The sequence below is a fragment of the Parus major genome, chromosome 10, assembly GCF_001522545.3.
Source record: "Parus major isolate Abel chromosome 10, Parus_major1.1, whole genome shotgun sequence".
NCBI classification, from domain to species: domain Eukaryota; kingdom Metazoa; phylum Chordata; class Aves; order Passeriformes; family Paridae; genus Parus; species Parus major.
In genome coordinates this window covers 7,078,038-7,095,417 of record NC_031779.1, presented here as the reverse complement: position 1 = coordinate 7,095,417, position 17,380 = coordinate 7,078,038, and positions in this window count along the sequence as shown.

The window sequence follows — 17,380 nt, the reverse complement described above, 5'->3', positions numbered from 1 at the left end:
CCTTAATGTTACAAATAGGAGAAGCCATATAACCACAAAGGATAAGAGAAGCCTTATGTCTGTGAGATCAGAAAAAGGGAGGTGGTTGGGAGAAATAAAATAAAGTCCTTGGATTTGTCAGCTACTGCCTGGTTAACCCTGAGCCTTCTCAAAGCCTGCACAGCACTGAAACTAACCCTCAGCAGTTTTGCAACTGAGAGTATTCAGCCCCTATGAAAGGCAGCTGCGTGACCAGCACTGTGGGAGCACAGTGAACACCCCTGTGAACACCCACCCTGCCCCACAGCTCCTGTCCTGGGACATGTGTCCAGAGCAGGATGCTGCCAAAGGCTCTGGGGATGAGTCCCTGGCAGAAGCAGGACAGCAGCACTTCCAGGACATCACTGTTCTGCTCAGTCAGGGGAGACCTCCCAGCCCCAAAAGTCACACAGGACACGGCTCTCACCATTGCACTGGCAGTGGACTCATTCCTCAAATGGAGGAGGATGGCAACAACAGACCCAGTTCGACCAAACTCAGCAGACAAGTGGAGCACCAATTTGTTCTGCAATATTTAGTAATGGTTTGAGTAGCTGGTCACATGTGGGCACAGAGGGATTTTTTCATCAGAAGTTTGGTACATTCAGTGAAATTGCCACAGATACTCTGTATCCCATTAGGTCCAGGATTGCAAATATTTGCATGAACTGAAACATCCTCCTGAAAACAGCCTCTGTATAGCTGTGTTTCATATGCTTGGCACTTACTGGACAGCCTACAGAAAACATTATTTCTGCCAAACCATAATGTAATTGATGAAAAGAAACTGCTTTCCATCACTGCTCATAGCTGAGCCATATAACAGGAAGGCAGGGCTTAACTCCTGACCAGACAGCGAGGGTTCCCTCCGCAGATTCCCAGTTTCCAGTACTGATGTACTAAGTTACATTATTACCCAACATGCAGGACTCAAGAGCAAAAAGTTGCAACTAAAATGGAAAACCCCAGTGTGCAGTTACCAAGGGCACAGTTACCTAGTTATTTACCTCAGCCTGCAAACTACCCTCTCAGCCATCCGAGAAAATGTTTACAAAGTTATAAAATAAACTTTCTTTGGAAAAACGGAAAAAGCAAAACAAAAGCAAAAACCCACCAGGGACTGTTCAGAACAGGAAAGTTCTGAGTGGCTCACGTGCAGCGCACACAACTCTGACAGTGCATGGCGACCTGCTGCCCTGGTATTTTACTCACACCTGAAAACAAGCCTTCCACAAGAGAAGGGTACCCAAGACAGCAGTTTGAGCTGTCCTCCAAAGAGGGAGTGTCTTGGCCACATGGCCTTTCAGAAATTACTGCGATCTGCAAAGTCTCCATTTCCCACTGCATCAGCTGTTCCCCCATACCATCCCCACAGGTTGTTTGTCAAACTGCTTAGCACCAGGGCCTAGGGGCAGCCTGCAAGGGCTGCATGGGCAGCACTGCCAGGCATGTGTCTCCCAGGCACAGGAGGCATTTGGGTGTTAACAGCACCCAGGAACTCTTTCTCCTGTGCAGCGTCCTGCTGCCCCTTTGTCTCTTGCAAAAACCCACTTCAGCTCCCAAGGAAAACAAGTCAGACTCTACTACAAAGTACCAACAGCGACAGTTTTTGCCAAAGTCAGCTTTCTGAAAGCCATGTTAAATTAGGGAGGGTCATTATCAAACTAACCACAAACCCTTTTGGAAAGATTCAATCTGAATTCCACAACTCTGATGACATCAGGTAACGTTAAAAAAAAAAAATCATAAAAAAAAAATCTCTATTTACTCTGCATGCTGTGAGGAACCACTCAATAAAAGGATTACCAGCCCCATTACAGTAAGTGGTACTATCAGAAAGGTACTATTATCACATCCTTACCACGACAAGCACTGCGTCCCAGCAGTGCCTGCAGCAATCAGCCCTTAATTCTTAATCTTACTGAATTAATGCTTCTCTTTCTTAGACTAACAGCTCTAAATATATCTTTATATAACCTTCCACTCAGAAGCACAAAGAAATGTTAAACTGGAGCCAAGGATCATCTAAGGAGAAAATTATGAAACAGCCGCCTATGTGTGCTGCTACTCAATTAACATCTTAACATATGCCATGTTACATTGTCTGGCTTGGCTCACAGTGATAAAGAAGTAAAATGGCTGTAAAAGCATTTCAATTAAATATTTAGAAAGCAGAGCTGCACAAGGTTGAAACCTGTTTGAATTAGCAAAATGACAACTATCCATACCGCTGGGCTAATGTGTAAGAGCTCTAGCACAGGGTACTGAGAAAGGAAAGCACACCCCAGGCAAGCATGGCCCTGCACCCCAGGGCCAGGAACCACCTCCCATCCTCACCTCTCCACCTCGGGAGTGCCGCAGCCAAAAATCAGGTGGCTTCTGATGCCACCTAGGGGCTCTGTCCCTGCCTGCACTGCTCCCTCCCTGGGGAGAATCCAGTGTCATGCCCCAGACATCAGGCACTTGAGCCCAACTCAAACACAGGCAGAGAGCAGCAAAACATTTAGTACGAGACAAATTAGGTCTTTCAGGACTCAAATGCAGATCTATTTTTATTCCATATAAAAGCCACAGGGACCACAATTGCATCCTAAAAGCACATGAAGTATCACTATTTCCCTAAAGTATAAAAATGGAGAAGTGTCCGCTGGAAATGTAGAAGTGTCCAACTCAGACGCCTCAAAAAGTATACAAAGCAAGTATTCACCAACTAGTAAATATTGTCTCTTTCAGTCTGAAGGCAGATTCCTCCTCAGTCCCAGGCAAACCACCCTTCTCAGCAAAATCAGGAGGCAAATGCTCAGCAAGCCAATAAAAGAGTGCAACAAGAAGAGTGAGCTGCAACTACTTCATTCTCCCTGTAACCTACTCCGTCTCCTTCCACTCACCAGAGAGAATAAGCCAAACCAGTTTTCCATCAGACATAAGAAGGAGCAATGCTACATCACAATGCTGAAAAAGGTAGTGGTTCAGCATGCCTTGAAGTTAATGCAGGTTAAAATGTGTCAAATGCGTGACTTCAACACTTATTACTAAAATAAATGCAATTAAAATAGTTCACAGAGGATAAAAATTTAATCCCTTCACCATTTCTGACACTATGATCATTTCATGAGTATAAATAATGCCAACTATACAAACAGCTGAACAAAGAAGGAAGATAAGGCTGCTAATGAAATGCCCAAGTCTCAAATGTAGCCCATTGTAATGAACTGCCAAGAAATAATTAGCCGGCAGACATCAGAATACCTACGTCTGAAATGTAGGTCTATAAACATCTCTTTCAACTCTCTGAAGAAATCTAGTTGTATTCAATGCTAAAGGCTTGTTCCACTATTCTTAAAATAACTGAGAAGAACTTGCAACAACCACACACTGCCAGGTGCTCTATTCCAATAAGACAGTCATTTAAGTTCCTCGGGTAGGGCTTTTTTTTTTTCGCATTTATTTAAATTCAGTGTATTGCCACAACTTACTGTAATGAACTCTGAGAAGAGACAAAGAAAATGCTTTTTACACAGCTCTCACCCTGGTTCTTTCAGCATTGCTCTGAATTAAAATCAGTGCATATTGTTACATTCAGGCAGGAGATTCTGTTCCAAGGATGCAGTGGCCTCTGTACAGGATGTGGGAAGATAATGACTAGAGAGGAGCCGCATCCTGTATTTATTACTAACAATCTACAATCTCAAAAAAGCATCATGAAAAAAGATTATTTCAGTAGAAATTTCATCTCAGGAATGTCCCACTGAAAGAATTATGATGGAAGAAGTCACCAGACATGCAGGTTTGTGGCTAAGAAGCAAATCATCCATTGCAACAACTCACGTATTCCACAACAAAACCTGCTGGGTTTAAAACTAATTATGACTAAACAAATCAACCTTTGGTTGCTTCAGAATCCAGTCTATAGATAGCTAAGAGATCTGCTGTGCTATTTTCAGCCGAGGTCATCAGAAACCCCATCATAACATTATTACTTAAGGGTTTGAACTGAAGGCGCTGTAAAGCCAACTATGAGACACTAGGATTTTTTTCCAGCCTTTGTCCCACATGGCTCCAAGAAAGGATGCCTAGTGAAACTAAGGGGGTGACACTCCTCAGCAGCACTTAAAAACCAAGCAGGAAATTAAGTGCATCTATAAAACCTATAAAACCTGTGCATAAGATTGTTTCTTTTCCATGCCTCAGCCAACAAGCTGAGGAGGAGGATGAAGGGAGCACCTTGCTGTGCATCATAGCCCACCACAGGTCACAGACCTGGTCCTCTGCTGCCTTTCCCTTGGGAAATGGTGGTGACAGACAGCTGATGGCAAAGCAAAACAATATTCATGTGAGAAAATAGGAAGTGTTCTACACTCTGCTTACATGTAACACACACCCAGAAACATACAGATCTGCATAGGGCTGTGTTTACTGCACAGAGCTCAGCTGAATCCAACAGAACAGCTCCCAGTGTCAGCAGCTCTGCAGCAAGGCTTTCCTACCACACGTGTTTCCCAATGCTGGCACAGGTGCCTGGATGGCAGATTTCAGCCTGCTGATAAAAAACGTGTTTCTTCTTCTTTATTTCCCATTATTTTCTTCAACATGTTCAAGACCCACAGCTATCCTAGTTATGTTCTATTAAGAGATTTACTGCTACTGGTTGTAACTCTTTATTTCCCTATGCATTTAATACCCAGGGGCTGTCATCTGGTTTGCAGTACCACAATCCAGTCCTGTCCAAGCTCTTCTGTGGTTTTATCCTGAGATGAGACCCCCCCTGCCCTGCAGAGCCCCACACGCTGTCAGAACAAGCCAGCAACCAGACACTGCACACATCCATTCCCTCCCCAAAACCTGCAGGGTCAACAGCTGTAGGTGTCCCACTGTCAGCCTGGAAATGAGCCGCAGCCTTCCCAACACATTGCCACCTCCATGCTCCCTGGGCCTGGCACACTGGGAAGCAGAGAAGCAATCCAGAGGCTGCCCTAGGCCTTTCACAGACACTGCACTGAGGAGGCCCAGCTTAACCTGCAGGGTTTCCCTGGCACACTCTTTGTTCCTCCCCCATGCCCTCTCTCCCCTCCACATTGAACAGCTCCCCCATAGGCATCAGCCTGTCTTTTTGCAAACAAATGCAGCTTTTTTCTAGCCCTCCCAACGCTGCTTGCAACATCCTATTACCCCTGCTTCTGCCCTGATTTCTGGACACATGCATTCCTCCTTCTCCTTGCTCCCTTTTTCTCTCATGGCTGCCCACCACATAGCTCCTCTGCACCTTTTTTCCACTTGAGGAACCTGTACCCAACTGCTGACTTCCACGGAATGCAATTCTTGCAACCTCTTAGGTTTCCCTGTGCTGAGTAATGCCCCGAGTATCTACATGCACCCTCCAAGCACCTGCCTACCAAGAGAATTGAGTCACTTCTTTCCTGCTAGATGGGCATGGTTTCACTGCCATACGAGAGGCAAGTCTCTCCAGCTTGCACAATGCTGCTCACTGGCACATCCCAGAACCTTCTCTTGTCCTTGACTTTACCATCAGGTGAAAATTTAAAGCTGAACACATGCAGGATGAACATGGCACTGCTGCCTGATGCTGACCATACAACCTCCTATCTCAGATGTTCTTTCAGGCATCCATCCTTCAGCCTTGCACCGAGGCACTTCTCACACACCTCTGCTTATCAGCTTCAACCCACTCTAGGCACAGAAGCTGTCTAGTCTCTGCAAATAAAGAGCTGCAAGTAGCTAGAAGACTCTTGCCTACCTCAAAGGTCAGTTCACTGAGTGCTAAAGCAGTGTAACTCATCAGCTTTCCATCCTCTGCTTCTGGGGGTAGAAAAAATAATCTATGTGGCATGTTTTGAACTAGGATCTTCAGAAGAGTTACAACATGCTACTCCAGTTCCTAAGGATTAATTTTGAAATGTTAGTTTCCCTAGCTTACAAACTAGGTAAACTTTAGTTTACTTGCAGACTCAAAAGCTTGTCTAAATGTGTAAGCTGCAGCTGCTTAAAACTAAATCTGCACAAAATTTAATTAACCTAAATCCGTGTAAGTTCATATGTGCATGCATCTATTTCAGTTTGCACCTACAAAGCAGAGTTTAAACACAACTACTCTCACTCCTAGGTGGCAAATTAACTGTCCAACAGCTACCTTACATGGCCCTGCATGGCAGGACTGGCTGCTCCCACCTGGATCGTTTGCAGCTCTGGGGCTGCTACCATCAGGCCAGCCCAGCTCCACAGCAGCAGCACAGAGCTCCAGGGCAGCACTGCAGAACCTGCAGTGTGGGGCAGGCCAGCACCATGCACTCCACCCCACACACTGCTCCTTCCCTGCCAGGCTGCCTCTGAAGCTGTGATGACTGAACAAGTGAGTCTATCAGAACATTTCATCTAAAACCTGCTCATGAATGAAAATTATGAACAGAAAGGATCTGACCAGTATTTGATACCAAACAACTTTCGGGTTCAGTTCCCTGTGTCCTCAGAAGAGGGAACAATGTGTGCAGCCTTGCCATCCTACTGCTACAGGCAACCAGGGAGACAGGACCCAAAAACCTAACAACTTTGCCATTTTCTTCTCAAGTAACATACCTGCTTTGCAGGCACAGCATCATCCATAAGCATTTTGATACCAATTTCAAAAGTTTTCATATTGTCATGGTTTTCTTTTGGAAATGTAGCAGAGGCATGTGATGTGTCCTAGCACAAAGTACTGAAGCCACAGCCACACAGGCCCCTGAGTTTAGCACCCTATTCAGACAATTCACAGAACACCTGCATGGATTCATTATTCATAGCATGTATACTCCAAACATCCCAGGGAGCTGCACAGTTACACCACAAATTACTTAGTAAAAGAGTCAAAACCAGAAAAGGCTGTCCTTGATTAAATCTAGATCAGATTTCAGAAAAGCTGCACTAAACTTCTGACTTTCCAAAAATCGTAACATCAGAGAATTGCATTTCAGACGTATGTACAGTTCTAAGGCAATACTCACCAGAGTAACAGCACTGTTGAATTTCACCTGTAGGCTGCTGCACATTTTCAGCATCTAACAATCCACTGAATCATTCCTCTGTAAAAGTCTCACACTAATGTTAACCTACAATTACTTGTCTGAGGGGTCCCTCCAGAATGAGACATTGTTTAAGAGCACTACAGAATTGATCGGTCTGGATTTTCATTCCTGTGAATCACATCATGTGTAAACATTCCAGTGGGAGAGCTGATGTCCGCATTATGAGAATGAAAATGTCCTTTCCTGATTATTAACACAGTTTGATTTCAATTTTCACTGTGAACTATATGCTGCTTTGCCACTCCTTTGCTCAGGAGCTGAACTAATTGAGCCAAAACTGCAACTCATCTTTCCGAGTTTGACAGATTCCAGAAGAATACAACACACTTGAGCTATCTCCTGATCCTACGCTGGGTCTCACCACAAAGCTACTGCTATGTGAAGTACTCAGCAGTATAGGTATTTACCAAAGTGACAAGAATCAATGTGAAGTGACAAATAATAATTATTAGTTCTGCACTGCAAACACTTACCGATTGCAAATATTTTCACCCTGAACAGCTGGAACTACTCAATGACAGTGTCCCAGTGCATACAAGGGTGACTAAGTGTTCACAGAGGGGCTTCCAGACATGGAACCATGGCACATATGAGCTAAACTGTGTTTTTCAATTAAGTTACAAGTTCCACCAACTTGATTGTACATACCATGGTGATATATGAACCCACATTCCTATCCCCTCTAAGAAAAGTAAGCTGCTAGCAAGAAAGATGCAGTCCATGCAGATATGTTCCATGAAAGCTAAGTGGGGACTGCCTAAACTCACTGGTACTAAACAAAACAAAGTATTTTGTTTCATGTTTATTCTTAGCCTTGGAGATCAAGAGTATTTTTTTAGCTGCCATTACCTGAAAACTGACTACTCAAAGTATATTCAGGCACAGATCTACACGGTAAACAGATATCTGGCTTCTACTGAGAAGTAAGCAATAAGAGAAAGGTCTCTGGATATCTTCATAGATCACAGACTTAATTATACAGGTTACCAAATCTTAAGGGTCAGCATTTTAGCTTTTTTTTTGCATGATAAAATGATGCTCAAGATTAATTTTTAACTGAATATTCACTATAAACTGCATTTTGACAAACCTTTGCCCAGTGTAATTAAACACACAGAAACCACCAACATTTCCAAATATTTTATTTGATTCAGCAAGCTATCTCCCAACAACTAATAGATTATGTTCAAAATATCCTTTTCCAGGGATATTTCTCTGATTTTAAAACTATATCTATCATTCCTATTTCACTCACTTGTTGAATGAAAGAGACAAATACTTTTCCGTCAGCTGACACTTCATTTTGCAACTTTTTAGGAGTCAGTGATTGAACTACACCACTGCAATCAAGCATAATGAAGGTAATGTTGCAGAGCAGGCTCCTGGAGCCAAAAGCTGGCTTAGCTCTTCAGCAAAATGTGGTTCCAGGTGTGCAGCTTCCAATTACTGCCAGTGAGTAACTTGACTGACTTTTAAATATCAACTAATTCATTTAGTTTATACGACCATTAATAGCAACTGTAGGCCCTCATCATTTATTATGCCAAACGGCTTAATACATAAAGAAAATCAAATCACAAATAAAATTGACCAACCTTTTATACACCCTTAATGAAAGAAATTTTGTCACACTTTGTCAGAGCTTGGATAAAAAGTTTCTATGGCGCAATCTGACTCCTGCAAAAATAGTTCAAAATTATTTTTAGCCTTCTCTTCAGACAATCCCATCACAGCAGAAGGAGCTGCAGCTTTCACTAAGGGCTGGCCAGCCTTACAGATGCCTCACCCACAGCTACCGACTTCCACAGAAGCAGGACATGGACCACAGAGCAATCATGGCCTTGCACAAAGCACCTGAACACAGCACAGTGCAGGAGACAGGAGCTCTGAGTGGATGATGACCAGCAGCAAGGAGCACAGCCCTCTTCGGCAGGGCATCCTGCATGCTCTTCCCAAAAACTACTGCCTGCACACCCTCAGCACATACAACAAACTGGTCACGCCAGAGGATGTCCAGCCTTGAAGTAGAACCCTTGAGTCTCAATTTCAGATTGTCCTCAGACACCGCATTCACACAGGATCCAGAATCCTCTTGCAAAATTCTTCCCCCGGTTTAAAAAAGTACCCAAACCTCTCTAGTACCTTCCTCCCCTTAACTAGCAATAAAACTAACATGCGGTTCTGGAAGAAGGAGCTGTCACATTTTTTCATAGCAGATAGAAACAAGACTAAAATTCCATCCACAAAAAATATTAAATGAATGTTAAAGCTTTTCAATTTAGAGGCCTTCAAAGAGGTACCACTTGCAGTACTGAGTAACTGCCTTTCCAGTCTGTACTTTAATGTAGCAGTGGTTCTGAAGAGGAAGGGAGAAGGCACACAGGAATATTTCCACTAAAGTCACAAAGACTACTCCAGGTATTTTCAAGTGATTTCTAAACAAGGGCAAGAAGGTGGTAAGGCAAACACAGAACAAACTGCCCATCCTATTATCCTGCACACTTTTCTCACACACTAGTTTTTGTTTGTCCAAAGGATGCTTGTGGTAGATACCTTGTTTGTACTGAGAAAAAGTTCCAACAGTTTGTATTGCTGACCACTTTAAAAACAGTATAATTCACTGCTTTATATGCATAGTCATGAACTGTAATTCCTACTGTCCACTGCAATCTAACTTTTTCACCCACAGGTGTCCCAACAACCTTATAATGGCACTTAGGAATTTCTGACTTAGAAAAACAGGTTGCCTGCATGCCTCTGAGGCTATCCATCAGAAAGGACAGCCATTGGTCATGGACCTTGACATTTAACCACAAACTTCCTCTCAGGGGAAGATACAAATATGCCTCATTTAATAAACAAGTTCTCCCCAGGAACAAGATTTTCTCCTCAAACTTGAAGTACCTGTCAATGGGCTCTCCCAGGCAGCTCCAGGGAAAAGCTGAGCGGGACTCATCACTGTGGAGGACCACAGGTACCCCCCCCAAACTGCCAGGGACACATATCCTGCCCTGGAGCAGCCAGGTGCTGCCATGCAGCGTGTCCATGGGTTACAGCAGGGGAGGGACAACAGCTCCCAGCTATGAAGACAGTGCCACTCATCACGTGCAGGTCCCACCAGCCAGAGCCACCCCCATCCCCAGTCCTGCAGTAACACCCGGCTTCCCACCCTGTGACAGGTACAATGTCACCACAGCAACCACAAACAATTCAAAAGAAGCAACAAGGAAAATATTTGGGAAGTTTTGAATGTTCTTTTTTCCACTGTCTTAATGATTAAACATTCAACAACACAAAACACTGGGCAGCTTACCGAAAGCCTGTTGATGGCACAGCAGCCGATAACAAGCATCCTACTTGATGAGAGATAATCCTTTTTCCATTAAATCAAGAAAGCATTAAAATTGAGATACTAGCTAACTCCATTTAAAACAAAACAAACCCTCAAAATTCCCAAAGATCTAATGGAACACCACAGAACATCCCACATCTTCCAAAATTTTTAGATTTAGGGGACTCTTCTCACTGGCTTGAAAGCACCAATTTGTGCTGGCCTTTGCTCAGGCTCTTTCTGGGTGACAGTGCACTTACTGCCTTTTCACCTATTGAATTTACCTTTGAATCACCTGCTGATAGCTTTGTAACACAGTCCAGCAGTCTACCTGGATTGCCCCAGAGGGAAGCGAGGAAGCTACCTCCCTGTCCTCATTGCCACAGTTTAAAAATAAAGAGTTCTGTATTTATATATGAGGTTTTGTAATATTAGATATTAGAAAGGCTTGAACCAAAAATCCAAATTTGGATCCTGATCTGAATTTTGCAGCTCTGGCCCTTCTCCAAATACTTCTGTTTGGCAAGCAGCTGAGTAGAGTAACAAGAGAAGGCAACATACATAAGTTATGGGATCTGTATAAAAACATTAAGCTCAACCCCTGCTCTCAAAATTACACACACACACACACAGAGAAAAAGACTAACAAAACCACCCCAAGCTCCAATTAATTAAAAGATTAATCAGTGCTTCAGTATAAAGCTGATCACCCCAACCTGAGCAGGACTGTCATTTCATCCAATTATACAGTTTTTTTCTGATTAATTTATACAATATCCAGAAACTTTTAGGGGGAGTTTCCAAGGCAGAAATTTGGATTCCTACTTGCCAGTGGCACACGGACACATGTAAATAAGGTAGAATTCTCCCAGCTGGCAAGCAACCCAACTACAGAGGCTTGGGATGACAACCCTACAATCCTGTGCTTACTAAGGACTCATTAGATAACTGCTGCTCTGAACCACATCTGACTTGCTTCAATGAAGAAACTCCTGCAGTGGAAAGTAAAATGTTTATGAAAAAAGGAATTGCATATGTTTGAAGCTGTGAAGTCAACAGTTGCCTGCATTCCAATGTGCTCCAAATGAACATCAGTAAAACTTACCCAAATCTTTTACTACTTAATTAGTGCTTCCCCCCCCCATATAGTTTTTAGATTCCATTGTTCCACGAAACAAAAACAAACAAAATACACAAACAAGAGTGAAAAATCTACTCTCCTAAAAACAGGTTTATAAAGACATTTTTTCTGCAAAGCTATTCCCTCCAACTCAGAGCCAGGATATTCAATAAAACCTCAGCTCCATTCTCCAAAGGTTACATAAAGGTCACCATTCATTTTACTCAGGTTTATTTTCTAACCTTGTAAAAACGCCTGCAGACCAAATTGGCTTCCACACCTGCTGACCTAGAAACTGCACCACTGTGGTGGCCGTGCCCCATTTTGGAAAGTCGCTTCTCCTCCCACGCCACCCTGGCTCCGATTGCTGCGCCACTGACCTGCCCGCTCCCAGCACTCGGAGCCTTTCCCAGCAGCACAGGGATGCACTGCAGCAGGGAACAGCAAAAGCTTTTGAACCTTGCTTTGGTGAGAAGGAATTCTTCTGGGAGCCTTCCCCAGAAGGAGTTTCTGTGTACAGGAATGTGAAGTAACAGGTAAAGGGTGTACCTGGCCCTTGTTCAGTGGAGTGGAAGGTCTCCGAACAATCCACAGAGGCCATCTTCAGGAGAAGTGAAGTTGAGAAAGGGACAGTGTAGGATTTATTTTGCCCAGTTCAGGAGTTCTGCACCACAGATGGTTACACCCTGGTTTAAAATTTGTTTGCAGTCAGGGAATTAGGCACATGAAGTGATCGGATGGATTGTTTCACGGCAACATCTTTCCTAGGAGCTGGCCCTCACCTCAGAAATGCATTTTTTTTCCTCCACAATAACTACATGGGAACTTGTACAAAATCAGGTGGAGTGAAATGAAACAAATTCCACTTTCTGTTCCTGTCCATTTGGGGAAACAGAGTGTGAAGGAGAATGACAAGCTGCTAAATGCTTTGGCCAAGGAGGGGTGACCTTCCCTGAAAACACCATGAACTACTCTAAATTTTTTTTATTCAATTTTTTTCTATGTATTTGACTGCTTATACACCGTATCAGGAAACACATTCAGGACAGGCAAACCTTACCATCACCTGGAAACAGAAGAACCAAGAAGCTAGGGAAAACTGACTTGGTGATAAGAAATCTTTGCAGTTTTACACACCATCTCCCAGCTGAGTGGCTCAAGGTACTTTTTCAAAAGAGGTAAACACACTTCTGATACTGCATAGATTAAGTGAAATGAGTGCAGGCTGTACACCTGTCAACGATAGTTATTTGATTTTCCTCACAGAAATCAGTAATCTGTAGTTGAAGACTTATAACCTGTGTTTCCCACCTCCAACAATGAATTAACCAGGATGAAGGAGGGAATGACATCCGCTGCATTTTGGGCTGGGGGTACAGAATAACCACAAGTATTCTGTAATCAGAGGAAATTTTGAGTTCTCTCAATTTTGACAGGCTACTTACCAAAATACTGAGGGTTATGTTAGGGGTTCTTTCTCTTATTTCCCACCTCCCTCTCCCGAGCTACGAGAAATAGAGAAAATGCAGATGGATTGGCTTACATGTTAATCCAACCTGACTCAAGAAATACTTGTTTTAAAAAAATGCATACAGAAATTTCAACTGCAGAAGAAAGCTACCAGAAAGGTATATCCATGCTGCATTTGCTAAAAGCCTGAAACACATACCCCTCAAGCATCCCTCTTCATTGCCAGGCATTTTATTAAAAATATCAAGACTGTCAATCTGCTGACCTAACTATACAAATAAGTAGCAATTTCTATTATGAAAAACCTCAATGGCATTTCCCAAGTTGCAGAACATTTGCTCTGCCAACAGCTAAGTGACGATCCACACTTGCTGACAATGCCTAATGAGGAGTGATGGATGCAACTGTAGGAGGGAGCAGGAATGTTTTAAGTCATAAAAACGAATGGAGCCTTCCAAAGATTAGAACACACTTGTGTTACAATCAGCTAATCTGGTTTTCTAGCACAACACCAATAGCCCAAAAGTAACACGGGCACAATTCACATCCTACACCTCCTTCAACATGAGACAAACTGCGCATTAGGACACATAATTTCGGCACTGCCCAGACCAGCTCATGTGATTTTCCAATACAACTTCTGGCTAGAAGAGCAATTTGAGGACAAAAATGATGGGTCTGAAACCCACACCCACATCCAGCTGAAATGGCTGCAAATGCAGTGCTTTGTGTTTGCCACTCCATGCTGACTGGTCTTCAGCTTGGTTTACACATGAGACACTGGGGCGGGGAAGGAGAGAAATTAATCTCTCAAGCAGAATTACTATATTCAAATCCTAACAGATGTCTTTATGACAAAAAGAGCTGAGATGCAGGCAAGGTGAAAGAAGCTAGGGCAAACCTATGCCAAGATGCAAGCACCAGATTACTATTTACAATGGTAAACAAGTGCTCATTGCAGAACCATCACCAGTTATTTGCAACAGTGAACAAGAAAACAAACCTGTCTGTTCCTTCAATGTTCACAGCTACTGGATTTCAGATTAATACAGTCAGCGGAGGGATTAAATTGCCTAAAACTGTTGGTCTTTTCCTTTTATGCCAGCAATGACAGACCCTTAGCTGACACCATCCTCCCTTGGCCATCTCCGCATCTCAATCCTTGTGCCACGCTGCTTTTACATCCATACTTTGCTGGCTGTCTTCAGCTGTAAGATATTCCTTGGCAAGTCAATGTGATACTGAGTAGACTCCGTCTTCACCACCATATGTTTGGGTACAAAAACATCATATACAAACAACACACATTGGGTAATACAGTACCCTCACCCGAAGAAATAAGTGAAACCCCATTAGTCTATATGCTCAGACAGCTGACTAGGGAGGTTTTCCCGCCTCGGGCTCCAACGTCTGGACAAAAAGCTATTAATAAATATGAAAGCTTTAACGAATCTAAAGAGAAATAAAAACAGGCAGATTAAGGCCCAGTGTCCAGCGAAGACCAGGGCAATTTACAAACCCGACCATGCTGACACTAATCAGCCAGGCTGGGCTCCCAAAGACGTGTTCTCTCTGTCTAGACTTCTAATCCGTCAATGGGAAAAGACATCCAGTATTATTTCTGCCCGCTTCACCCACACCGTAAGAACACATCCAACCGCCTCAGCAACTCACACACACAGCACAAAACAAAACCAGACACCACTTTGCTGCATGTGCTCAAGAGGGGCAGGCAGGACACAAATACAGATAGACAGTGATGAGCTTCAATTACTGTAACCAAATAGCAGTTAAATACCTGTATGTGATGTTGTAATGCAAATAAATACTTCCTGATTTGCTTTTAAGCACAGCTAAGTCACTCTTATCTTCCCCTCCTCGGCTCAAACTAATGGTCGCCTTAGTTGCCAAAAAACATCCCAAAAAAAAAAAAACCAACCCAAAACCAGACGCAACAAACTGGACACCTAAAAAGCATAATTTTAAGTCTTCAGTACCTATACTGACCATGCCTGCAAATGTAATCAGCAGGGCTTAAACTATTGTTTCAATATAAGAGACTCCACATTTACACAATTACTTAATATAGTTTTGTCAAACTACATTTTAATTTAATGAACAGAATAAAATAAGCACGAGCTGAGATAATGAATAGCTCATTGTCCCACTCGTGGCCTGCATCACTCTCTATATTTATATTTGTCTGTAAAGTGGAGGGACAAGCACAGACTTGTTTGTGATCCTCAAGTCCAGCATTTACGTAGCTGCTATATTTTCCTATACCACTATTTTCATTGACAATACAATCTGAAGACTGAAACCTTTTAAAAAACCAACCAAACAAAACTTGTAACAAAGACAACCAACTAAAAGCCTCCATCCACTATGCACAAACACGTGTAGGAAAAAAGGAGGTAGGGGGAAAACAACAGAGAAGAGTAGTGACATGGATGTGCTAAACCAAAGCAGCAAAGGGGGAACTGAATGCACCAACCTACCAGCACATGCAACTGGCACAGCAGGGGAAGAGAGGAGGAAGAGGAGGGAAGAAGAAAAGAGGAAGAAGCTCTGCTCTGCACATTACACCTCGTTCTGCTAACAGCAGCGCACTGCCATCTTCACAACTGGCCTTCCACAACCTCTCCTGCCCATTTATCCATCACCAGCACCCACTGAAGAGAGCAAACCCCAGACAGCCATTACAGGAGGAGACCTTCCACTGTTTATTGGGGCGCAGTGCGCACAACGGCCCCGGCAGCGCTCCTCTTCCTTGCCACGCCAAAACAACCACTGCATCTCCAGGAAGATGCAAATTAACGTTAAACTCCAACCTCAAATGAAGACTGCTTAGTCACAATAGAGAAATGTAAGATTTGAAGATATGGAAAGAAAACGTTTTCTTATAAAAAAATAATTTTATCTTCAAATACTGCATTTCAACAGCACAACCTGCAGGGAACGGATGCTGCCTGAGAGCAGCAGGGAAGTTGAAGCCCGATGCAGGAAGCAGGTAGCCAGGAGGAACACTCTGTGAAGGTGAGGAACGCCTATGAAAGCACCAGGATACAGGGCTGCAAGGTGCTGGCAAAACCTCTGCTGGTCACAGGCACTTGGCACCAGGCGAGCCACTCACCCCGGGCAAAACGCTTCATTCCTTTGTACCAAGCATGGGCTTGGGCTATTCACCAATATCACCTGAATCAAACAAGCAGTTTTCATTTCAGAAGCTAACATATCTACTCTTTTTCCTTGAAAAGAAAACCCACAATAAAAGCAGAGGTTTTACTTAGTAGCCATTTTGTCTTCAACTTGGACATGATACCTAATCTGAATGCAATGTAAACATGCTCTCCGAGGCTCATTTCCAAATAGCAGGTTCATGCAAAGAGAAGGAAACATGAAAAGACCGTCACTAAATACCATAATATATTAGGAGGGTGTGAAGATTTTATGATTCAAAAAGACAGAAAATTCTGCAGTTCATATTCTTTCTCTAGGTCACATTGCAGAGAACACCAAAACAAAAGATAGCAAGTGTGGATTAAGGAGAATGAACTATTATGTACTGTTTAAATAAATGAAAACAAAACAACCACCATCCAAATAATAAATGCAATTTCAGTATGCCATACAATAAAAAAATCTGAAGGTAAAATTATATTTAGATTCTCTTTATTTTCTAGTGACATCCATTCAAACCACACAATCTAACTGTAATATGACGTAATATGCAGGCTAGATCAGTGTGTTTTTATTGGGATGAGTATATGTATAAAATACACATGGTGTGTGTGTATATAAAGGAAAACATTATACGAGTAACCTGTATTTACAACTCCCAACTTTCAGTACTCTTTATCAGTGCCCTCAGCCAAAACCAGCTTTTAAAAACATACATAAAATACAAATGCTGCAGGTGACAGCCTCTTGCAGATACTAAAAAAAACCCAAACAACAAAGTGCTTTATTTGCGGCAAGCTAAACTCGATTCACCTCGTTTCCTCTATACACATAAAATAAAAAATCTTAAATAAAATGCTGGTTTGCTAGGAAGTTGAATTTTTAGGAAAAAAAAAAAATCAACAAAAAATAACCTGGATTCCTATGCAGAAACTTGAAAACCATCGTGAGGTCCAGCCAGAACTGCATTTGAACTGCCTGACCGGGACCTCAGGAGAGCAGAGGTTTACAGGAGGCTGGACAATCGCACCCTTCCTGCCCGGCTCCGCATCCCCCGCTGCACCAGCGCCGTGCTGGGCGCTCATGTGCGCGCTCCACACACGGCCGGGAGCGCAGCGGGCCGCGGAAGATGCGCCCTGTTGCAGCGCCTGCGGCAGGTGACCCGAGCCCACCGCCCACCGC